The sequence below is a fragment of the Harpegnathos saltator genome, unplaced genomic scaffold, assembly GCF_003227715.2.
Source record: "Harpegnathos saltator strain DR-91 unplaced genomic scaffold, Hsal_v8.6 scaffold182, whole genome shotgun sequence".
In the NCBI taxonomy this organism is placed as follows: domain Eukaryota; kingdom Metazoa; phylum Arthropoda; class Insecta; order Hymenoptera; family Formicidae; genus Harpegnathos; species Harpegnathos saltator.
Window position 1 is genome coordinate 2,096,248 of NW_020229964.1, and position 24,799 is coordinate 2,121,046.

Below are 24,799 nucleotides of genomic sequence, written 5' to 3' on the forward strand. Positions count from 1 at the left end.
TGCGAACGCGGGCGCCCTGGAACCGGCACCGGTGCGTCCCTTCCCGTAGCCGAGACGCGATCTTCGTCCGTCCATTAAAGGGACGACTGGACCGGACCGGCCGACGCGTTCGTCCGGTCATCGTCGCGTCGCGTCGCGGCGCGCCGCGACCAGCCCGGGGGATTGACACGTAATCTCAGGAATAAAAAGCACGCGAGAGGGACACCTTCGCGGCAGGCGTGTGCCTCGCCGCGAATACTAAACGGAATTAATCGAGGAATTGGTAGTCTTGGGCTTCGACCTTAGGTGCATAAACGACGAGAGTGACTAACTAATTGATAATGTGCGTCTGCGAGAGAGAAGGCGCGCGGAGAAAGAGTCAGGGGAGGTGGGGAAGGATGTCGGGGACGGGGGTGAAGAGAAGCGAGAGAGACCGTTGTGGATTTTGCGTAGTGATGGGCGATCTCGATCTTCGGAAAAGATTGGTCTCTTCCTCGGAAAATCGATTTTTTTTACATCGATTTTCTCCCGCGAATATTCACCCCAAATTGTTCATTAATTGGTTCACCGGTGGATCTGAAATCAGCGTTTCGTGCCAAAACTGGTAAGAGCGAGTAATTTTGTATTTTACACGAAAGCTTATCTATAAAGACTTTTTGGATTTCTGCCGACGAATCCAGGGCCGAAGTTTCAAAATTCACAATGGCAGCTCCAATATGGAGGCTTCAATGGCTAATTTTGATGTTCGATTATGGATATCAAACTCGGTACGTTTTTTAGGTCGCAGATTATCATAAATCTGAAGTTCCCATCAGAAACATTCGGTAAAGAAGTAGTTTCCTTCAACATGTTTTACCCGCGAATAATGGAAATAATATTCATATTGAAATACCGTTAATCACTAGCAACCGCCGTATTGGGCCCGCCATTTTAGATTTTGTAATTTCGACTGAGTTCATCATCAGCAACCTAAAAGACATGAACATACTGCATATGATCTTCTCCATAATGGAATAATAAAATTGGTCACTAGAAGCCGCCATATTGAATCTGTCGTTTTGAATTTTGAAATTTCAACCCCGTGTTGTCACTAGCGACGCAAAAAACTCCCTATAAAGAAGATCTCAAACAAAATCAAATGGAGATATCAATCTCAATAAATATTCTTCAAAAACTGACAGAATTGTGTATTTAAATGCCGCCATATTGGATTCTCTATGTTGAACTTCTTAAATTTGATTTTGGATTCATCAGCAATTAAAAAACACGAACATATCAATCTTCTTCATAATGGAATAACAAAATTAATCACTAGGAGCTGCCATATTAGATCTGCCATTTTGAGTTTTGAAATTTCGACCCTGGATTTGTCACTAATGACCCGAAAATCTCTCTCTATAAAAAAATTTCATACAAAATCAAATGGGAATATCAGTCTTAATAAATATTCTTCAGAAATTGACAAAATCGAATATTTCAGCGCCGCCGTTTTGAATTCGCCATGATGGATTTCTCAAATTTGATTCCTAATTCATAGTCAGCGATCCAAAAAATATTTGGATATACCAAATTTGATGCAAATCTGTTGAAAATTAGCAGAGCTATTCATGGTGTTTATATTAGTCATCACGTCAGTATTTATATTAGTCATCACGTCAGTTGTGGTATTTCTTTTCTTCGTTCACATATGAGTCATCACAAGTGAACCGGTCAAAAACGTCATTGTCGAATAAGTATATCAACGGATCGAAACCCGATTTTCCACTGAAAGGAATCGATTTGTAGGAAAAAAGACAAATAGAAAAGGGTCGATTAAAAACAGTCCACTTCTGGAGGCAAGAGATCGATTTTTCCTAAAGACCGAATCGACATCGCCCGTCGTTAGTTTCGCGATAAACCCTCTTCCTCTCCCCTTCACCGCTGTCTATCTGTAAAACGTTGGCTTTGGTTGGCGCAATCGGGCGTGTATGCGTGCCTCGTGCGAGAAACTGGAACACGTACCGGGCGAGATAGGGCTAAACGGATTAACGACAGAGTAGGGAGTACTTAAGGGGATGCAGGTGACTCTCTCTCTCTCTCTCTCTCTCTCTCTCTCTCTCTCTCTCTCTCTCTTCCTCCCCCACCCCTTTCTTTCTCTCTTTCTCTCTCTCTCTCTCTCTCTCTGCCTCTTTCTCTCTCTCTTTTTCTCTGTGCGATAACCATTATTCGTTGCGAAGACAGGTTTCGCTGTACGACGCGTTGACAAAAGAGAGAAAGCAAGAAGGACGAAGAGGAAGAAGCGAGAGTGCGTTCGCGGGGAAAAATTCGGTACACGGGTAGGAGGGCGAAGGGGAAGCAGCTGCTCTACGACGTACGTCGTTTTGTCGGGAAATATCGCGGCACGAGTTTCCAAGCGAAGCTTGGATAGTCAGTCAGTCGTGCTGTTTTCAGAAGGTGATAAATTTGCTACGACTTTTCGACGACCGGTGCGGAAGAAGGGTTTTGATAAGAGTTCCTACTTTTAACTAATTGGCGATTAGTCTCCGCAGATGCGCCGTGAATTATTCGTAGTGTGCCAGCGACTCTCGCTCCCGCGGCGGTTAATCTTCCCCGTCACTCGCCAACTCGATTCCCCGTCTGGATTCTCTCCGCGTTTAGGTGTCAGCCCTCGATCTCGGGCGTCGCGATCGCCGAGCTGGGCGATTTTTCACTCGCGTTTCGAGTCATTTTTTCTCGCTTTTTGTGTTTCCGCCAGCGCCCAAGGAGATCTCTCTCTCTCTTGCTCCAGTGAATTGTTTCCCTCATCGACGGACTGTCATGTCTTGCGTCGGGGTGAATCGCGGATAGATTGCGTTCTCCAAAATTCCGCGAACGAGCGTCTAACGAGGGCAATCCAGCCTCTTCGAGAGTCACCTGTACGTTGTAAATTTTGCCGTTGAATATTGGAAGCATGATATTTGCCAGGCGACGAGTATCCGGGTCCAGTCTGATTTATCCTTTTCGCGCCGACGGGGTGCTTACATGCGCCGGCCCTGGATCGTCGATCGACCTGAACGCGAGCGGCGAATCCGCTCGCACGCGTGCGAAAACCGCGGTCGGCGGATGTTTGTAGCGGGCTGATTCGGCTCGAGAAAGCGACAGAGTCGCGCGATTCGCTTCGTCGCATGGTGCGTAAGCACCCCTTCGACCGCACGATTTTTTGAGCAAGGACTGAGGAGGGGAATCGCGCGAGAGGCCACCGAGTAAGTAAACGTTAATTAATCTAGTCGCGGGAAACTCGCGCGCTAATCTATTCGATTGCGCTCGCGTGCGCGAATGCCCGCTGGCAGAGGGCGCTGCTCGATGCTTGCGGCCGCGCATGCGCCGGCGGGAGTGATCGAGCGCGCTCTACGCGAGTCGGGCTGAACCGTTCGATCGAGGATCCGAGGAAGCGTCATGCTAACCAAACAGTTGTTCGTCGAATTTGGATACGACCGTTGAATTAGCTTCATTTGCATCGTAATTCAAGAGCAGGGGGTTCAGTTTCATCGTCATTCGCGCGGCCGAGGGCGACCCTCGCCGGAGTCTGTTTCGCCGCCGCCGCTTCTTCCGCTCGTGGACTCATTAAGCGGGGATGGATCGTTCCCTCCCCTCCAATAAGAAGACCACTAGGCTTCTCTTAGCTGCTTAGATTTGCGGATGGGAGTCTTGTTTTCTCGGGAGACAGTGGTGCCAATTGATGCAAAGTCACCGGTGCTTCGAAGAATACTCGTCTCCTACCGACCCTGAAACGACGGCTGGAAAATACGGATTAGCGGGGATTCCCGAAATTACGCGCAACGAGACTCGTCCGCGAGCGAGAGAAGCGGCGGGGTGATTCCACGCGACAGCCTGTATATATAAACGAAGTTAACGCGAAGGGCGGAGGGACCGCGGGTGCGAGGTAGATTAGCGACAGGGTGAATCCACGCCGCCAGCGCGGATCTACGTCGCGGCCGCGGTGAACGCCGGCAGGCACAAAAAGAAACATCCCCATACGTATATACATCTATCAATGTTTGGAATGTTGGGATTTGTTTAAATAAACACTTAAAAGATTCAAAGCGTAAGCCGATGTCCTTCTGATTTCTCGCATTACGCCCTGTCCCGTCGTTTCCCGCACACACACACACACACACACACACGCGCGCGCGCGCGCACGTACGGAAATTTTCCCGGATTTTCCCAGCGGCAGCTTCCTGAAACTAAAATTCCCAAATTCGTTATCCGATCGCAACACCAGTTGGGAATCCCGTTCTCTCTTTCTCTCTCCGTCCGGAATGCAAACGACGGGCGTTTTACGGGAGAACTGGCACTTTTTTCCAATCGGTAATGTCGCTGTGTGCTTCTACACGGGCAATCCCATTTGTAGGGCGACTATTGTACCCGACGGAATAAAGAACGAAAGGAAGCGGCGTTCTAACGCGCGGCAAAGGCAACGCAAGATCTCACCCCTGCTCACCGCTGCTTCCTCGAGTTTTCTTTATTATTCGAACACGGCCGCGCGTCACTCGAGAGGAAGAGAAAGAGAGATCGAAAAACGCCACTCCAGGCATCTTTAAGCAGATGCGCGCGCTCGCGTGCATAGCTCGACGTCGACGTCGTCGTCGGCGGCGGCGGCGAGAAGGGTGCCAAAAGTAGGCTACACCACCCCCCGCGGCGACGAGGGGCGAGCGGGCGGCGGGGGGCCGGAGAAGCGACTGCGAAACAAAGTAGGGAGATCGAGGGATTAGGGTGCACGGAACGCTAGACACTCGCCCGCCGCCACCCTTTCTTACGCCCGGCGCACTCGTATCGACGTCTCGCGGTCTTCCTCTCGCGGAGGGGTGGACGGCCGAAGCTCGAGCTTTAATAGGGTGCTTTCCGCCTCTCGTGGAGCCAGGCAACGAGATCCGCCGCGGGCTGAAGTATAATTAGTCATGCCATACAATACCGCTGGCACAGACGGAGCGCATAACTATATATGTACAGGGCGTCTCAAAAGGGCTGGCCGTGTGCAGTTGTATTCTTCTCAGCGAGACAAGCAAGAAAGTTTCTATAAACACCGAACCTGAAACGCTTCATTAAGGGGTTAATGACTGAGAACGCGAATTTTCAGATGTTAACCTAGTTTGCGCGATAATTATTATTTCGGTTATTGGATCCATATATTTGAGTTCCCGATCGACACGATATCCACTTTTACAAAGAGTAAAAAATATCGAACAATAATGCAGAACATTCTAGGGATATTTGAACGCGCAAGACAGTATCTCACCCCATTCCGAGCATCCCCTTTAATTCTTCTGTTCATTTTGATTTTCCGAGTTTGTTGAAATGAATATTATTAGGTGTGTGCAAAAGTTTTAGTTTTTTCAACCCCATCATATTCCAAATTATTATTCCAAATTAAAATATTTTCCTGCTGTTTTTTCTTTTTGTAAGGTTGCTATTTAACTTTCTTGGTGTACATAACCTTAAAAATAACGATTGCTACGTATGAGCGACGAAAAACTTATGTATTCGACGCTGCATTCGATATGAATCCCAGCAAGGAAAAAATGCTGCTAAAGCATGTGAATCCACTTGTTCCGTTCTTGAGGAAAATATTAGATCCCACAATATGTGCAGATATTGGATTCGTCGCTTTAAAGACGGTGATTTTGACGTGAGCGATCGTCCGTGCTATGGAACGCCACGAAAGGCTGACAACTTGGAAACGTTGTTGAATGAAGTTGACCAAGCAATAGTTTCAAGGCAACTGCATGCAATGGGAAAAATTCAGAAGCTCGGAAAATGGGTGCCGCGTGAATTGTCGCAAAACAACATTATCCGCCGGTTGACTACGCGCGTTGCTTTCCAAACAGTGCAAAAAAGAGTTTTTGTCAGATATTGTTATTGACGGTAAAAAGTGGATCACGTATGATAATCCTGGACGCAAACATTTGTAATAGACCCCGGATAGCCTTCTACATCAATGACGAAAGCAAATATTCATAGCGAGAAGGTCCTTTTGTATATTTTGCTTATTTTTAAGGTTATGTGCAAGAAAGCTTAATACCAATCTTACGAAAACACAAACGGCGGGAAAATATTTCAACTTAAAATAATTACATTGGAGGGCTGAAAAAGAGGACTAAAACTTTTGTAAACAACCTGATACATGGAGGTCAATTCTCTTGAGCTCGACTCCACGTCAACTTGTTAACCTTTCAACTTGTTAGCCTTTCAGGCGCTTTAGGTGTTTACAGACTTGACTTTTTCGTTAGTTTGGTGAGAGAAGTACACAACTAAATCTAACCGGCCTACCCTTCTTGAAACACTCTGTATGCACATATATTTGTATAATAGTGTACGTTGCAGTACGGAAACGCAACCGGTGCCTGCGGTGGGGTATAGCGTGTTCGGTAATTGCCACCGCGACCAAAAAGTCGGTCCTTTCCTCGCGATAAAATGCCTGAAATTACAGAATCGTTCGCGGGAAGTTTTGCCTAAAAAAAGAAATCGCTCTCGCGCTTTTCTTGGCTATTTCTCGAGATGTTTACAATACCCGCTACCCTCCGCGCGGCTTGTTTTCGATTTTAGTGCTTTGACTTGTTCATCGTCACTTCGGCCAAAGTTACCCCTCGTGGGATGCTCCGCGTCGAGTTGAAACTTACCCGAATGTGGCGGCATGCCGCCGAACATTCGACCGCATCGTCTCCGTACTCTTAACCCTTTGAGGCATAGTGGTAAGTATATTTACCCCCTATTTATTCTCACATTTTCATGAAATATTTCATATTTGAGGGATTCTTGTCGGGTTTTTTGTGTTTTTCAGCTTCTTACATGATATGGGAACATACATGAAAGGTTGAAAAGTGTTTTGCATAAGTTGTCCATTTATTATAAATAAACAAAGTGCGAAAAATACACATTTTTACAGGAAGAATCATTTTCCACGAACTATGAGTGAATTTTTTGCTCAAAATCAAGATTTGGGGGTTTTTTGGGTCGCTGATTACGAATCTGAGGTCCAATCCAAAATTAATTTTACAAGATAGCGGATCATAGAATTTTTATTAAATTAGCTAAAATTGTACTCTGGTTAGTTTTTGAGATCGCTGATTACGAATCTGAGCTCCACATTCTAAAATTCATTTTCCAGGATGGCCGATTCCAGATGGCGGATCATAGAATGTACATAAAATTAGCTAAAATTGTACTCTGGTTAGTTTTTGAGCTCGCTGATTACGAATCTGAGGTCCAGATTCAAAAATTTATTTTCCAAGATGCCGGATCATAAAATTTTTATATGATTAGCTGAAATTGTACTTTGGTTAGCTCTCAAAGTCGCTGATTACGAATCACCGATGTCACCGAAATTATCACGATTTTTCATATTTGTGGCCGCCATCTTGAATCCGCCATTTTGAATTTTGAAAATCTGATAACGGATTCGTCATCAGCGACCCAGAAACCCTCATATATAAATTTTCATGTGATTCGGATTTTCTAAGAAATACGTGCCTCAAAAGGTTAACACATATTTTTTCCCCGTCGTCTGCACGCAGCGTTTCTGCTTCGCGTGCCGGAGATGCGACTTTCAGCCTGCGTCTTCGCGTCTCGGCGAGAGCGATCCCGAGCAAACGTTTGCTAAACGATGCATCGAGACGTCACTTTTGCGAGCGACGTACGGGGTCGTCATGCGCTTTCAATCGCTTTGACGGCTTCCGCGGCGCTCACACAGGCGAACTTGTCGGGTAAGTCGACATTTTCCAAGGAAAACATTCACTGGGTCGGCACACACGAGACACTCTCTCGAAGCGAGAGGGAGAAAGAGCGAGAGGGGAAAGGGGGAGAGGGGTTGGGATGGTTTGCACTGACCAAGGTACCTATTATGGAACTCGTCGGAATCGATTCCGATCGAATTTATTTCATTATTTCCTAGATTTCTATCGTTTTTTCTAGGAGAAACGGAATTATTCCGATCGGAATCGATTCCGACGAGTTCCATGATAGGCACCCAAGTTCGGAGAGTAATCGGGTGTGTTTATCCCCCTTTTTGAGTTTCGTTTCACGCCGCCTCGTTTCATTTTATTTCACGCGGGACAGCCGCGCGAAAACAATCACGTTTGTTTTATGACGTCGGATCGGCGCGTATATCGACGATTTAGCGCGCAACACTCGTATTAAACGCTATACCGTCGACAAAAAAATGGATCGAGTGCGTGTTCGGAAGCTCTGTGGAACTTTGGCTGCGCGCACACTTACAGCTGTCGGTGTCGGTGTGAATACGTATTGGTATTGGCAGCCGCGAGCATGATGCGTTTTTATCGCGATAATAACGCGCCGGCATCGCGATTTTTCAAATCGTGCTCCTCCCCCCTCCCGCTCCCCTACTCGTACGCTTTGCAGAAAAATAAAATAGCTCAATCACAACGATCTTCTTCCGTATCGAGAGGGAGAGAGAGAAAGAGAGATAAATAAATATTCATTCACCCCTCAGGGTCAACCTTCTAAGAGCGCTGCGGCGAGAGGAGAAATTACAGAAGAGAGATTGCTAGACAAAAGCATCACGCTTACACGCAGGGAAATGTTCTGTAGTGACAACTAGAAGTTTTCCCTTAAATGAGGTTCAGTTGCAGTAACGGAAAATTCTTTCCATTATAATTTCCGCAAACCGAAGAACCATTCGCGTCAACAACTGCTTTCTATCGAAGGAATTATTAAGTGTGTAAAGAAGATCTTTACATTTGACATCTTGTAACTCAGGCCCAAATTTTAAATTTTTTCCCACCCTAATGGTAATTGGTAAAGTGCCAACCGTAAGCTTTAAGAAGCACTATAATAGTTAGCGGCTCTGTCGACATAACCTTCAAAAGCAGTGTGCACGATGTTATCCGAAACGGAGCATATCGGGCACCGCATTCTTTTCGCTTTTCAATTAAAGAAAAATGCAGGTTGCTAAAATGATTTGTTCAGCTTTTGAATAAGGATGTTGTGACCCATAAAAATACATAAAAAGTGGTTCCAGAGGTTCCAAGGAAGCAATTTTGATCTTACTGTCCGAGAACGCAGTGGAATGGCAAAAAAAGTTGAAGACGAAGAGTTGAAGCAACTACTGAACGAAAATCCTTATCAGATGCAACTTGCTGTAACTCAATCAGCTATTTTCGTACATTTAAAGAAGCTTGGAAGAATTGCAAAGGCAGGCCGTTGGGTTCCACATGCGCTCACCCTGGGAAACAAAATGAGACGCTGTGAGACGGCAATGTCCCTGCTGTCGCGATTCAAACAAAAGGACTTTCTTCATAAAATTGTGACTGAGGATGAAAAATTGGGGATGAAGAAGGTATTATATGTCAATCCCAAACGGCGAAAATCGTGGGTTCTTCCGGGTGAGCTATCAGCAAGTACTGCGAAACCGGATATTCAGGCTAAAATAGTGTTGCTGTGCATTTGTGGTGGGATTTTAAAGGCGTTATTTATTACGAGTTGCTCAAACATGATGAAACTGTTACTTCTGAACATTATCAACAGCAACTCATCAATTTAAGTGACAAAATCGAGTGTAAAAGACCGTTCACCGGTAGTGGAACCCGGGAGGTGATTCTGCTGTATGACAATGCGTGGACACACATGGCAAAAGTAACCTTGGAACTCATCTGTTCCTCCACTTACGCACACAGGGACTCTCTGTTTATCCATGTGAAGAACGAAACTTGACCCTTGACAACATTAACCCTTATAAGCTGCCGTCAAATATCACCCCAAGCTAACTTTTCTTCTTATTGTTTACGCCAAAGCATATGCGAGAATTGATCTGTTTTTTCATAATGTTGTCAATACTGATAGTGTGAATAAATACCTATACAATTAGAGCGTCACGTTTTTTTAACAAGATTAAAAATTCGCATGGGGTGAAATTTCATCCATTGGTGGCTCTTAAGGGTTAATGCTCGGTTCAAGTGGCCGAATATATTTCTGAGACAATAGAAGCCTCCTGACGGAATTCCTCTCGTGTTGCAACCGAATTTTCAGCACACTTCCGAGGAACTGAGGAGGTTTCGGTGGTCGTAAGTGAAAATTAGTTGTGCCAACCGCGTAGTTTCCTGCGCGTAGAAGAAACGAGGAGTAAGGAAAAGTTACAAATTACCGGACACGAGAGAGTATTTTAAGGCAAACGCAATTATTATATATAAGAACGAATCTGAGAGAACGGCGAGTATAAAAATAAAGCTCTGCTTAGCGAGAATTAAATCTCGGATGAGATACTGCACGAGCCGGTTTTGTATCCGACGGAGAAGTTATGCGAGCAACTGCGCTAACATCGTCCGAGAGAGGAAAGTTGCAAAGTCCCAAATTGAAGCGTTTATTGCGCCCACATTTTTCTGAGACTGGAATTGATCACCGGTGCGAGACGGATCCAGAAAGAGCAACTTCTGCCACTTTAGAAAGTAGCGGCTGCGCAAAATGGCAGACAGAAAGAGAAAGAGAGAGAGAGAGAGAGAGAGAGAGAGAGAGAGAGAGAGAGAGAGAGAGAGAGAGAGAGAGAGAGAGAGGAAAATCTTCCGGGGGAGGAGCGGCGGCGGTAGCGGAGCCGTCGCAGCGGATCGCTCCTATAATTTCCAGCGAGAACGAGAACGCCGGCGCGTTTTAATCGTCAACTGAAATTGGCATGGGTATAATAAGCGTGTGGGTCGCTTTAATCGGTTTCAGCTCGGCTTGCTCGTTACAGAAGAGGTTGTTACCCGCCCGCGCGCGCGCGTGAGAGCGACCTTTCGCATTTCCTTTTATTTTTTTCGCCAAGCGCGATCATCCAAAGGGATTTTTCTCTGCGCTTTCGGCCAGATAGCGCATGGACTCGTTACGCTCCTGGCGATGACAAATTGCGCTGGTCTTTGCTCGCATTTAGACAAGCGGATAAATATTAGGAGGATAAATAGGATAAATAGGAGGAGGGTGCTTTAGTTTTGAAGGTTTTGCAAGAGATGACACCAGTCATGTCAATTTTGTCGAAGACATTTTGAAAATTTTTCTTAACGCTTTAATGTTAATATTAATATTTAGCCGTGATATTTAGCCATTTGCAATAGACACAGTAAAAATCGTTTGCACTTTCTTAAAAATGTAGCTTCCTAAAGAGCATCTCCGATATGCCTTGCTTTTGTTTCTTAATCAGAAGAAAATGGCAGCTGAAGGTCATAGAATTCTGATAGAAACTTGTGGCGATGTTGCTCCACCAATTAAAACGTATGAATATTGATTTAGACGATTAAAAAGTGGTGATTTCAATGTTAACGGCAAAGATCGCTCGGGATAACGGAAAAAGCTTAAAAATGTAAATTTGCAAGCGTTATTGAACGAAAATTCAGCACTTGAGAATTTGCCAGAACATTAAATGCTGATCGTACTAACAGTTACTAAATGTTTATATGAGTTACTAAAAGTTTATATGATATGGGAAAGATTCACAAAAATGGGTTCCACATCAATTATTGGAAAATGCCATCGCGAACCAGTTGAACATTTGCATTTCGTTGATCGCCAAACAAAAATGAAGAGTTTCGAATGCCGAATTGTTAGTGAGGATGAAAAATGGATCTATTTCGATAGTCCCAAACGAAAAGAATCATGGATTGATCCAGACCAACCAGCAACGTCCACTTCGAGGTGCAATATTTACGGTTCAAAGGTATTGCTGTGTATTTAATGGGGTCAAGGAAGTTCCGACTAGAAATTTATCTTATATGGTCCTGATTAAGTTAACCTCATTTGGTCATCAGGTCCGAATAATGTAATACTATCGTGTCTTAGTAAGTCATATAACGCGGATATCAGGATCTTGTAAAGGATTCATAGTCAAGTCCTTATTAAGTTACCTTATCCAGTCCTTATCGCGTTTTATTTCAGATTAAGCCTGCTGCACTACTCGCCGCGGCCATATTGGATTGTGACGTCAGAAGTGAAAAATAACACGCCGAAGATTTCTGCGTGCTGATATAGATACATAATAATATTAGGTAACCAAGAAAGTTCGTATCGTTTTAATCAATAAAGACAAATCATAAATTTCCGTAAGTGTTACATACCGATAAATTCTTTGTTAAATAAGCTTTTGTTTCAACATACATAACCACATTTTTCATTGACAGTGTGCGCACGTGCAGTTTGACAATGATCCAAAACCTAGAAACGGCACGAACTTCTTTGGTTACCTAACAATAACCTAAAATACAATGAAAACAATAACCTAATATAGATATATAATCTTAATATGGAGCCAATCATCATAATCTTACTCAATTGTCATCAGAACACTGTAAGATCTAAGCTAATTAGGACGACCCTTAACTCACCCTATTAGATCCTCGCGCAATATCGGGCATACCTGATCAGAATTTCTAGTCAGGATGTTGTGTACTATGGACTGTTAAATCCGAATGAAAGTGCCACCGCTGATCGTTATCGACAACAATTATACAAATTGAAGCGAGCATTGGACCAAAAACGATCATCAATTGCGAGTAAACGACGCAAAATGATCCTTCTTCACGACAATGCTCGATCTCATGTTGCATTATCAGTGAAGCAAACGCTGTTGAAGCTGGAATGACAAGTCTTACCGCACCCAGCATATTCTCCAGACATTGTTCCATCCGATCATCACTTGTTCCGGTCGATGCAACATGCTCTAGAAAATATCCACTTTCGTAACTTCACACAAGTGCAAAAATTTGTTGAAAATTGGATCAACTCCAAAGAATCTTTTTATCGCCGCGGAATCCATCTCTTGCCAGAAAGATGGGAAAAAGTTGTAGAAAACAAAGGAAAATATCTTGATTAAGGTATCCCTTCATTATCTTGTTTAACCCTTTAAAGACCGATGACAAAGATCTTTGTCATTTAGGAATTTGCCCAAAGGACCGGGAAAAGGTGAATTTTTGCCATAAAACATTTTATTATGCTGAAGTCCAGAAGTGTTCTAAATATAAATGACAAAGAGTGTTACTAGATGTTTTCGAGCTCGATGAACACGATGACACAGCCAGTTTTTCTATTTTCCGCATCATAAACGAAATATAGCCATTCGGAAAATGGACTTTTTCCGATTTTCTTGAATTTTTGCCATGAAACACATATGACCGTCTTGAGGCTGAAAAAATCTGAAAAAAATGAGTTCTGACCTTATGTTTTTTGGGTTGCTGAATACGAATTTGACATCAGATTTTCGAAATTCAGAATGGCTAAATCAATATGGCGGAGTCAATACTGCGGTAACACGGGGTTTTTCGAAAGAATATATGTATGACCTTGCTATTACTTTTACAGAGATTTTCAGAGGTGCTAAATATGAATGTTCCATTATAATTCAGAAATTGACATTGGTGAATCTAATATGACGGATTATATATACGCAAAAAATTCTTACCCTTGACATTCGCGAATACATTTGTTGAAAATGTACTCCCCAGGATGCATCTCTCACAAGTATTTTGTGGGTTTGAGGAGGTTAACAATTGGATTTAACATCCCACTTTTTCGTTTCTTTTGTTTTTTATTTTCCTTGTGCTTTTTTTAATTTTTTGCTTTTTTCATTCTTTCATCATTTTCATTTTCTTTCAATTTTTCCTAATTTTTTCGTTATTTTTCATTCTTCAATGTCTTTTATCATCTCCTTTCTCATTCCTCCGTCTTTTTTCTCTCCTGTTCAATTATCGAATTTTTCCACTATTTTTCTACAGTTCATGATACATATCGAAACATGTATCTTTATATAATGCGACCTTGCAATTTTTACATATATTTCGAACTTGTTTTTGGATGCTATTTGCGAATAATTTGCAGTCGGCACTTGAACCAGCAGCAAAACCTGAACGTGGAGTTTGAGTAAATTTATTCTTCTCGAAAATACGGGAATTATCGTGATCGCTCGGCCATATTGGATCTGCTATCTTGAATTTCAGGAATTTATCATGAAATTCGTATTCAGCATCACTAAAACCCCTCATGTACAGATTTCCAACAAAATATGACGGATTTTAATTTTTGGGACTTCAGGCCCTTTTCATGGATTTGGCTCGGTCCTTAAAAGGTTAACTAAATCAGTTTTTGTGAAGGAACCCTCAAACCTAAGTCACACTGCCAATAAATCTGGCCTCTTGCAGCACCGCGCGCAGGTCGGCGCGGTGTGAACTTTCGTCGAGCGGGGAAAGCTATCTCAAGCATCGGGGCAAGCAGTTGGCCGGTCGACCGGCCGGCCGGGGAACGCGTGGATAATACGATCAAGTCGCCTCCGCTGTCGGGGACGAGATCATTAAGAGAACAAAATAATCGGGACACGCCGGCCGCGTGCCACGGCGCGCGCGGAATCAGGGCGGAAGAATCGGTAACGCCGGGACTCTTGCTTCCTGCGCGCGCGCGCGCGCAGATGTGGGTTACTACGGTTTATAGACACGCCAGCGCCCAGCCAGCCGCCAATTAATAACCCGATACTATTTTTAAGAAAGCCGGCGATTAAACGGCGACCGCGAGTTATTCCGGCCGATGGGAATAATCGATGAAGCCGCGCGGGACGGGGACGTAATGTAACGTAACGTAACGTACGTACGTGCGAAAGCAATGCGTGCCGGGGTCGCGGAGTCGTTAAAACGGCGTCCGTTTACTTTCCCGCTGCGGCAGGGGGCGGCAGGAGGGGGAGGTGGGTGTGAAATATTAACGGCCGCGGAGTTGCGGCCGCGAGTTTCGGGGCGAAACTTACTTTTAATAATGAAAGTTGAAGCCGGCCGCGAGAGCGAGCAGGCGAGCTGGCGAGCGCGCAGAATGTATCGATTGACTTTCCGATAAATTGCGACGAGTTAAATTAACCTCTTCGCGACTAGAGGCAGAGACAGAGCGAGAAAGAAAGAGGGGCTCGGGAGGGCGAGAGGGAGACAAAGGAAGCGACGAAATGGAGTGACGCGAGAAGCGAGGCGGGAGGCGCGCCTCCCCCGAGAGAGAATCGAGAGATCCTCCAGCGGCGGGGGGGGCGGGGGGAGGGAGGGGGATGGCTGCGGCAAGTTGCAGTTTATCACGGGCTGTGCCCTCAACTTTATAAGCCATATAAATTTCTTAGCGACTTACACGTGCCGCGTGACGCTTTGCGTGCGGACATTTCTCCCCTTCTCCTCTCTCTCGTTCTCTCTCTCTCTCTCTCTCTCTCTCTCTCTCTCTCTCTCTGCCTTTCGCCCGAATGCGCATTAATGCACACTCGCTCTCCATACTGTCTCCTCGTCGTCGAAACACCACGCGGCATACATCTCGACGTCGCGAATGGAATACCATCGCGAGCATCGCGCGGGGGTAGGGGGAGGGGAGAGGAGAGAAGGGCGGAGGAGCAGCTCTGTGGCAAGTTTCGCCGCAGTTGAAATACCGTAACGCGCGCGATAAATGGCCGCTGACGCAACGGAAGCCGCCCCCGAGCGGAGGCGATGCCGCCTCCTCGTGCGTCGGTGTGGAGGCAGCTTTAGCCGCTCGCTTGAAGCAACCTCGCACAGGTCACGTCGCGTATAGGCGGAAGAAGCGCTTGCTTTTGCTTGCACCTTGACACCAGCCGCGCTTGTCAACGTCACAGTAAGCGCTTCCTCGTTCTTTAAGAAATCGATCGCCGCTCTATAAGCTCTTTTTCTCTTTCTCCTTCTCTCTCTCTCTCCCTCTCTCTCTCTCTCTCTCTCTTTCTCCGACATTCAGCATTATATAAGCGGTAATTCATACCCATGCCAGAGCCAGTCGTGTGCTCACGGTGGTGTCGGCCGGACCGACACCCTGCTCGTTTTGTAGAGCGGGCCGCTCTGTCGTCGCTGATAACGGTGATCGAGGAACCGTCGGAAGGTGTGCTCTGAGCGCGAGCGAGGCCACGCGGGGGGAATACGTCGACGGAGGGATCGTACAGATGCTCGCCGGTTCCTTCCGAACACGCTTCGTCGAGCCACGTATGTATTAAGATGCGAGCAAGGGCGGACAATAGCGCCCGCTTATTTAGCCGGCGCGATGACGGCAGCGACGCTTGCTGTGATATCTCACGTCGAATGGATTTTCATAATTTATGGGCCGCGCGTGCTATAAGTCGCTGAACAGAAAAGTCGGGGTCGGGTGAACGGCGACTTTAGCGGCCCTCGCGAAAATGCCGGCGCTCCAGCGGTTTTCCCGAGCAGTGCTCGGGCGGTCCCCCCAAGGTTAACTGTTTGAGGCATAGTGGTAAGTATACTTACCACTTATTTATTCTCACATTTTCATGAAATATTTCATATTTGAGAGCGTCCTGTCGGGTTGTTTGCATTTTTTTAGCTTCTTAAATGATATGGGAACATGAAAGGTTGAAAAGTGTTTTGCATAAGTTGTCCATTTATTATAAATAAACAAAGTGTAAAAAATACACATTTTCACAGGAAAAGATCATTTTCCACGAACTATGAGTGAATTTTTTGCTCGAAATCAAGATTTGGGGTTTTCTTGGGTCGCTGATCCAAATTCCAAAATTAATTTTCAAAGAGAGCGAATTCAAGATGGCAGATCATAGAATTTTTATTAAATTAGCTAAAATTGTACTCTGGTTAGTTTTTGAGGTCGCTGATTACGAATCTGAGGTCTACATTCTAAAATTAATTTTCCAAGATGGTGGATTCCGGATGGCGGATCATAGAATTTTTATTGAATTAGCTAAAATTGTACTCTGGTTAGTTTTTAAGCTCGTTGATTACGAATTTGAGGTCCAAATTCTAAAAGTTATTTTCCAAGATGACGGATCACAAAATTTTCATGTGATTAGCAGAAATTATATTTTGGTTAGCTTTCAAGGTCGCTGATTACGAATCACCGATGTCACCGAAATTATCACGTTTTTTTATATCTGTGGCCGCCATCTTGAATCCGCCATTTTGAATTTGGAAAATCTGATAACGGATTCGTAATCAATGGCTCCAAAAACCCCAGAATATCCATTGTCACCGAAATTATCGCGATTTTTCATTTTTGCGTCCACCATCTTGGATCCGCCACCTTGAATTTCGGAAATCTGTTAACGGATTCGTCATAAGCGACCCCCGTATATAAATTTTCATGTGATTCGGATTTTCTGAAAAATACGTGCCTCAAAGGGTTAAAGGGTCGCTTGTCTGCCGAACCGTCTCGCACGTGGATGCGTATGTTTTATTGTGTGATCTTTCCTCGTCCTTTCTCGAGTTCCTCCGAGAAACTTCAAGTCGACCGGTGAGTCGGCGGTATTTTCTGCCCGACGTGCTTTCCGAATGGCGGACATCCCCCGCGATGTCCGGGGAGGCGACGGTTATTTCGCAGCCGTTTAAAGTTTTGCGCCCTTTTTCGCTCCCGGGCGAGGCAGAAGTCCCGTGCGCTAAAATATTCAAGTATTCCGGCCCGGCGGATCCTGCAGGTGCCTGACCGAGTCAATCGTAGCGGTAATTCTCCGCTCGAGCGTAATTGCGTCCATTCGTATCGATCTCCAAAGGTATGGACTAGCGGTTCGCCAGCTATGTCTGCACATATAATTCCGCAATTAAGCCTTCAGCACGGCCACGTGGGATCAGCTAGAGTCGCGAGGGCGTGCTTCGCCGACGATTCCGCGATTGTTTATCTTTACGCTCGCAGAGCCGTCTGGACTCGCGAAAACACCTCCAACGATCTCGACGAGCCGGGGACTCGATAATGAACGCCGGAGCCGCTAGCCGGGTGGCAAGCAGTATCTCCGGGAAATCGGCCGCGACGAGCAGAATTTTTCTCGCAAATCCGCCATTTCGAGCACAACTCAACGTGCAACTAGGTCGCGTTAATCGCCGGCGGTTGCAGCGGCCGGGCCGAAAATACAATCGCATCCAGCGGCAGTAATTGGAGGCTGCGTTGACATTATTCGAGATAGATACCGGCGATCATCAGTTTTAGTCGAATTAGCGTCTGCCGGCCATTCGATTATCCGAATCTCTCCGAGTGTATCGCGTTGCGGCGACGATTTGAACGCGCTCGTGCGCTCCGCCGGCCGGGATCCGCGTTTCTCGCGGAAACGTCGCGTAACGCGAAAAAATCTCCGCTACGTTTCAGTCAATGTTATCCCTTCCCCCTGCCGCGCCGCGTCGGGCTCCGCATCACGGCCTCACACACGCGCCTCCTTCCTGCGAGGCAGAAGCCGCGATAACGAGGGCTAATTGAACGTGCCGGAGAGCGCTCGCTCGCGCGTGCACCTACGCGACGGACAACACAATTCGTCTTGATCGACGAGGGCACAAGAGGAGGCGCGAGCGAGACGTTCCGCGCGGCTGTGCCCGCTCGCGAGGGTTCTCCGACGACTTGTTCCGCGTCGAGCGACTCCCGCTGTTCGCACGCTGGAGGCATTCACGTTGCGCGTCTTGCGGCTGCTCGAGGACTAACGGAGGATTCAAACTTGCGAAAATAAGCAGAAAGGTAGAAACCAATTAGAATTCGTGCTGGTAGTCTGTTTTTTCTTGAGAGAGAGAGAGAGAGAGAGAGAGAGAGAGAGAGAGAGAGAGAGAGAGAGAGAGAGAGACTATCAGCGTGAGTTCTGATTGGTTTCTGCTTTTCTGCTTTCTGCTTGTTTCCCGAAGGGAGAATTCACACCTAGGCAGAAAAGCAGAAAGCAGAAAGGAAGTTGATTAAGAGAGAGAGAGAGAGAGAGAGAGAGAGAGAGAGAGAGAGAGAGAGAGAGAGAGAGAGGGAGAGAAAAGAAGGACAGACTATCAGCGCCACTTGTGATTGGCTGCTGCCTTTCTGCTTTCCGCTTTTTTGCCCAGGTGTGAATCTTCCCTAAAGCCTTATATTCAAGAAAGAAGCGCAAATGTTATCCCCTCTGTGCTTCTCATGGTCGCCATGTTGGGCCCGCAGCTATTTAGTGATTTGTTTAGCTGCACCAGTTCAGCAGTGCAGTTAAAAAGAACAGACCACATTTGTAGACAAAGAAACCTGGCGTATCTGATGCAATTGGAAGTCACTCGGAAACGTTCTTATTTTAATTCCAACATTGTAATTGACGGTAAGTAAGAGATTCTCGAAATTATGGAACATTATATCGAGTTGAGAAATGCAGACCACTTTGGTAATATCGACATTTCGTTAAAGTAAGTTTAGTTAAAGCGTTAAAATTATTATCATAATATGATTTTTTTGTTTGTCTCATGCGATATTTACGTCAGTTGATGTTTTATATTCATTACGGGAAGATTCATTACGGGACCAATATGGCGGTCAGCTAATCAGCAAGCGAGACACCGCTTGCGCTTCTTTCTTAATCTTTAAAGAGAGAGAGAAATGAGTTTATTACCCGTCCAGGGCGCTGGCGGCCAGAGCAAAATGGAAAAGTTGCCGATTATTCGGCGTGGAAATGTTTTGAAAGAGAGGAGAAACCCGATTCAATATTTTAAGAAAGAAAAATGAGAGAGGAAGAAAAAATGCGTCGGCATCATCACTCTAGGATTAACTCTCTGGGGCGCCGCGGCGAGAGAGGAAAAATGACGAGTTACAGATTATTGGGTACAGAAATATTTTCAAAGGGAGGAAAAAATGGATTCAATATTTTCAGAAAAAAAGAAGAGAAACGGATACGTTCATTAGCGCTCTAGGGTTGAAGGACCTTCCGAGGGCGCTGCGCGACGAGAGAGGAAAAATGGACTAATTACAGATCATTGAGTAAATATTTGAAAGGGGATATTTTTCAAAAAAATATATATTTTAAAAGAGAGAAAGAGAGGGAGAGAGGAAAAAATTAATTTAATATTTTAAGAGGGAAGGAAGAAAGAGGGGGCAGAAAGGGGGAGGGGGGTGGGGAGTAATCGATAGCCTCGCGCGCGTGTTTTTCAGCGTCGGTCGGCGGCGCGCGAGGCGCGATGTTTGACGACGGAGGTGCGCACGGCTTGCGCAAAATTTATGCGAACGGGAAACAGTTCTTGCGCCGTGACAATTTTCACAACTGCCATAACGAGAGCTAATAATCAGCGGTAGTCATTAGCGGAAATCCGTCACGAGCGCAATCACAGGCGACGCGGCGTAATCCGCTCTAGCGATTATCAGTACACGTGGCGATTGCCGTGGCGCGCTACAATGTGGCGCTAATTAATCGGCCGCAGCTAGCGAAACTAGCGGATTAAAGTCGAAACGAGGAACTGTCGCGAGCCGTCGCGTCGGTGCGCTGCGGGACGTGCCGAATTCTCCGATTCGGTCGCTGCGCGGGCTCCACGAGAGTGATCGTCAGCATTCGCTGGCGTCTCGTTTGCATTTCGCGTGCGCCTCGCCGCGAAACTACGGAGATCTCCATACGCGGAAAATTGCATTCCACGGCTAGCGACTTATTATTTAAGCACGCTCGCGCGACATTCGGCGGAAGCGGAACGCGCAATTCCTCTCTGTCTCCCCTCCTCTTCCGCCGCCGCCGTCGCCGCCGCCAAGGGATGTTTATAGGGGATGGGTGCAACAATGCGGCACAGCTGCGCGTTGAATTACTTACCTAGATTCCGGTTCCGTGTTATCGACGTCGCGTCGTATCTCGTCCCGTACATAATGCGGCTCTTCATAAAAATTCCCCTCACCCGGCGTGAAATGCGCCCAAATTGCAGCTATATTCGGTTTACCGCCAATGAATAATGCAAAAGATGATGATTCATATTCGAGGTGCATGCTTGACAGCGGCGCGAGGTGAGTCGCGCGCTCGCTCGCCTCGCGCTGTAATTAATGAAATTCGCATACGGGGTTTACGATGTCGCCGTAATGAGATTTGTTTGATCAAGAGGGCATTTAGCTTGTAAAACTTGCCGCATTTGCGCGGAAGACGCGAATTAAACGACTACGTAGCCGCTGATTTTACGCTATTCACCTTGCGGTACGTGAGCCGCGTCCGACGCGTGCAAAGACCATCACACGTAAAATCCGTAAAGACGTAAGACGCAAGCGTAAGGAAATCGACCAAACCTAATTGAGTATTCGGCTCTCCACGACTCCTCCACTTTTGTCCGTAAGACGTAAAACGTAACGTCGAAAAATATCGTAAGGATGAAATTCTTAGGACATGTCTTCTGGACAGCCAATTACAAATAATCACGGGATATGTCCTTTAGTTTAAGATTTGCAGCCAAGCTAGTGAAGTTAGGTTAGAGGTAAAACGTAACGTCGGAAAATATCGTAAGGATGAAATTCTTAGGACATGTCTTCTGGACAGCCAATCACAAATAATCACGGGATGTACGCTTTAGTTTAAGATTTGCAGCCAAGTTAGTGAGGTTAGGTTAGAGGCGCATTTGTCTCGATGAAACGGGTGATCGCAATCAATATTGTAATATGTTCAACATCGAAAATAATGAATTCCTTGAGGACGAGGATATACGTGTCTTACATTTCTTACTGAGGCTGTCAATTTTTTTTTCCAATTGCCATCGAAAGAAATATAAATACGATACCTTAGTCAAACATAACCTATATGATATATCGCTAGGCATGAAACATTCCTTGTCATCAAAGTATCAATGATTCCAATATTCGTGGGTCTAAACAAATCAATATAAAATCTGCAATTGAATCAATTGCAAGAAGCATGTTTACTGCTTGATGGAATGGCATACTATATTGATGCTCTAGTTTGTTTTTTATAGCTTCTCCTTTTTGTTCTTCGATGTTTGGCTAGGAGGAATCGAGCTTTGCTTCAATCGCCAGTATTCTTTATAACTGTACTGCTGAACTAGTGCAGCTCCAAGGAACAGACTATAGGGGTTAAACTTTTATAAATAGGAGGGAATCTTTTCGCGTTTGCTATTGGCTAAACTTTATGTTCTACGCCAACTGTGTGTTATGGACTTTACGTTTTATGTTTACGTCTTACGTCCTCACGGAATTTTATGTTTGATAGTCTCAAGCGCGACGACGAGCCATCCTCGCTCGCTCGCTAGTGTCCACCAAACATCGCAACATGGATCAGATATGTAGCAGACGACAGCGAAACGAACCGAGCCGCAAAGGATAATGCGAAGGCACGCGTCAAACGGCCGCGATAAAAGGCCTGTTCCAAAATCGAAAATGGTATCAAATTTGATGGTATTTTAGTTATAAAGTTGGTAGGCTTTAGACTAACCTAGATATGTTTCGTAATTGATCAGTTGATCACACTTGGACGGTCGCAGCCATGTACTATTTCTCTCTATATAAATTTGATTTTAGTCATTAATTTTGTAATATTAGATAGAGAAGTGGATGGATCTTTTATTACTTATTTACATACTTTGGTACCGGACGATACCAAATTTGATTTTAATTATAAAGTTGGTAAAAAACCATGAACCTTAAATTAACCTAGATTCGTTCCGTCATTGATCAGTTGATCAATTATAAGAATAAAAAGGTAATAAAAAATCCACCCATTTTTCTACTTAATATTAGAAAATTAATAGCTGAAACCAAATTTGTAGAGAGAAATAATGCATGGCTGTGAACGTCCAAATGTGATCGGCTGATCAATTGCGCAACGTATCTAGGTTAAGCCTTTGTCTAAGGCCTACCAACCTAATAACTAAAACCAATGTTTTCGAAACAGATTTCGGGACAGAACTAAGGCGCGATTCTGCCTGATACGCGGCTTGAGAAGCGTTTATCGCGTACGGAAGACAAAATCGCGGAGAATCTTTAATGGCGGCTCCGCCGGAGCGCGTTCGCCGAAAAGAAGTCGGAATTATACATCGATACACGTCGTTCTATCACATGTCTCGGAAGCGAGAGGGTAGAGAAAGAAAACAGGGGGAGAGAGAGAAAGCAAAAGAGAGCGAAATAGCCGGCCTTTTTCGCTCGCTCTTACAGGTTGCCAATATTATCCGAATCGCCATAAGAAGCGCGCTCCTCTGCCGTCATGTCGACATCTGCGGCGGCGTAAAAAGTCGCGCAAAGATGATCGCGCAGACAAGTGGGGCGAATAACAATCAGCACTGCAGCTCCCGATGAAAAGCGCCGTTATGTGGGGAAAACGGGCCAGGGCTCTCGGAAGGATATACATTTTGACGTATTGAGAAGCGAAAGAGCAAGAGGAGGAAGAAGCGGAAGAACCGCGCTGCGATTGCACGAGTTTTCTCTTCATCTATTCTCCACACCCGCCCCCTCTCTTTCTTTTTCTTCCGACGTCTCGCTTCGCACACGGAATCAGAGATACCTCGAATCCCGGCGAAATATAATGAGCCACGAAAAATAAACTGATAAATAAAACATAAAACATTGAATCCGTGTACTCGTAGAAGCTTGCGGGGGTTCGCAGGAGCTATGACGTGGCAGCTCGCAGACGGGCCATGTACACCCAGAAAAATATTCTGTAGCGACAACTGGAAATTTTCTGTTATATGAGCTTCGGTTGCACCAACGGAAAATTCTGTCTTACAAACCGAAGGACCATTCACACCATTCGAACTGCTTCCGATTGAAGGAACCGAAATTGTCCGTCGTGAAAATATCATCACCGCAGTAGAGTATTTGGCTACTCTCACAGAAAATGCGGAATTATAATATTGTAAAGAGAAACAAAATTTCAATTACTGCGATCCAAGAGATTCGTTTGAAGAAGTCGAACGCCGCTGCCAATGACGCGATTTTCAAGCCGGCCGCGCAAGCGTTTTCCCCCTCCACTTGCGCGCACAGAGATGCTCCGTTTATCCGTGTGAAGAACGAAACTTGTATTCTTGGCAACATTAATGTTCGATTGATCGAATATATCAGGTGCATGCAAAAGTTTTAATTTTTCCTTCGTCCCCTAATATAATTATTTTAAATTGAAAGATTTTCCCACCGTTTTGTGTTTTTATAAGGTTGATATTGAACTTTCTAAAGCGCCATCTATTATGATTTATTGTTGCACATAACTTTAAAAATAACACGGTGCAACGAAAAATTTTTATTTGACGCTGCATTCGATGTGAATTCCAGCAAAGAAAAAATATTGCTAAAGCATGTCAATCCATTTGCTCCGTTCTTGGGGAAAATATTAAGGCGGATTCACACCTTGGCAAAAAGCAGAACAGTCAGAAAAGCAGAAGGCAAGAGAGTGACAGAGAGAAAAAATCTCGCAAGAGAGAGTCAGACTATCGGCGCGACTTCTGACTGGATGCTGTTTTTCTACTTTCTGCTTTTCTGCCCAGGCGTGAATGCGCCCTTAGATCTCATAATATGCTCAAATATTGGTTTCGTCGTTTTAAATACGGCGATTCTGAGCGTGAGCGATCGTCCGTGTTCTGGAACGCCACGAAGGCTTGAAGCGACAATTTGGAAGCGTTGTTGAATGAAAAGCCGCCCCAAACACAAGTAGTAGAACTTGCAGAACGGTTTGAAGTTGACTAAGCAACAGTTTCAAGGCAACTCCGCGAAATGGGAAAGATTCAGAAGTTCGGAAAATGGTTACTGCGCGAATTGCCGTAAAACAGCACTATCCGCTGCTTGGGTACGTGCATTTCATCGCTTTCCAGACAGCGCAAAGAAGGTGTTTCGTTGAAAATTGTTACCGACGATGAAAAGTGAGCCATGCATAATAATAATAATATCATATAATAAACTCAGGCATTCGTCCAGGGTGACCCCTGACGATAGCCTTTTACATCAGTGGCGGAAATATTCACAGAAAAAAGTCGCTTTGTGCATTTGGTGAGATGCGAAAGGTTATGTGCACCAGTGAATCATAATATGAATGGTATTTTACAAAGTTCAATAGCAACCTTACAAAGGCACAAAACGACAGGGAAATATTTCAATTTAAAATAATTACATTAGAGAGCTGGAAAAAAAGACAAAACTATTACGTGCACCCGGTATACCAACCGAACATTTTTTCCGTAAGCGCGTAACGTTA

General features: G+C 45.2%; 1 protein-coding gene across 3 annotated transcripts in view; it reads left to right on the plus strand.

Annotated features, from left to right (window-relative positions):
* Positions 1-24,799, plus strand: part of LOC105182503 (neuroligin-1) — a 130,762-nt gene that overhangs the window by 48,255 nt on the left and 57,708 nt on the right. The gene's annotated exons all lie outside the window — the stretch shown is intronic.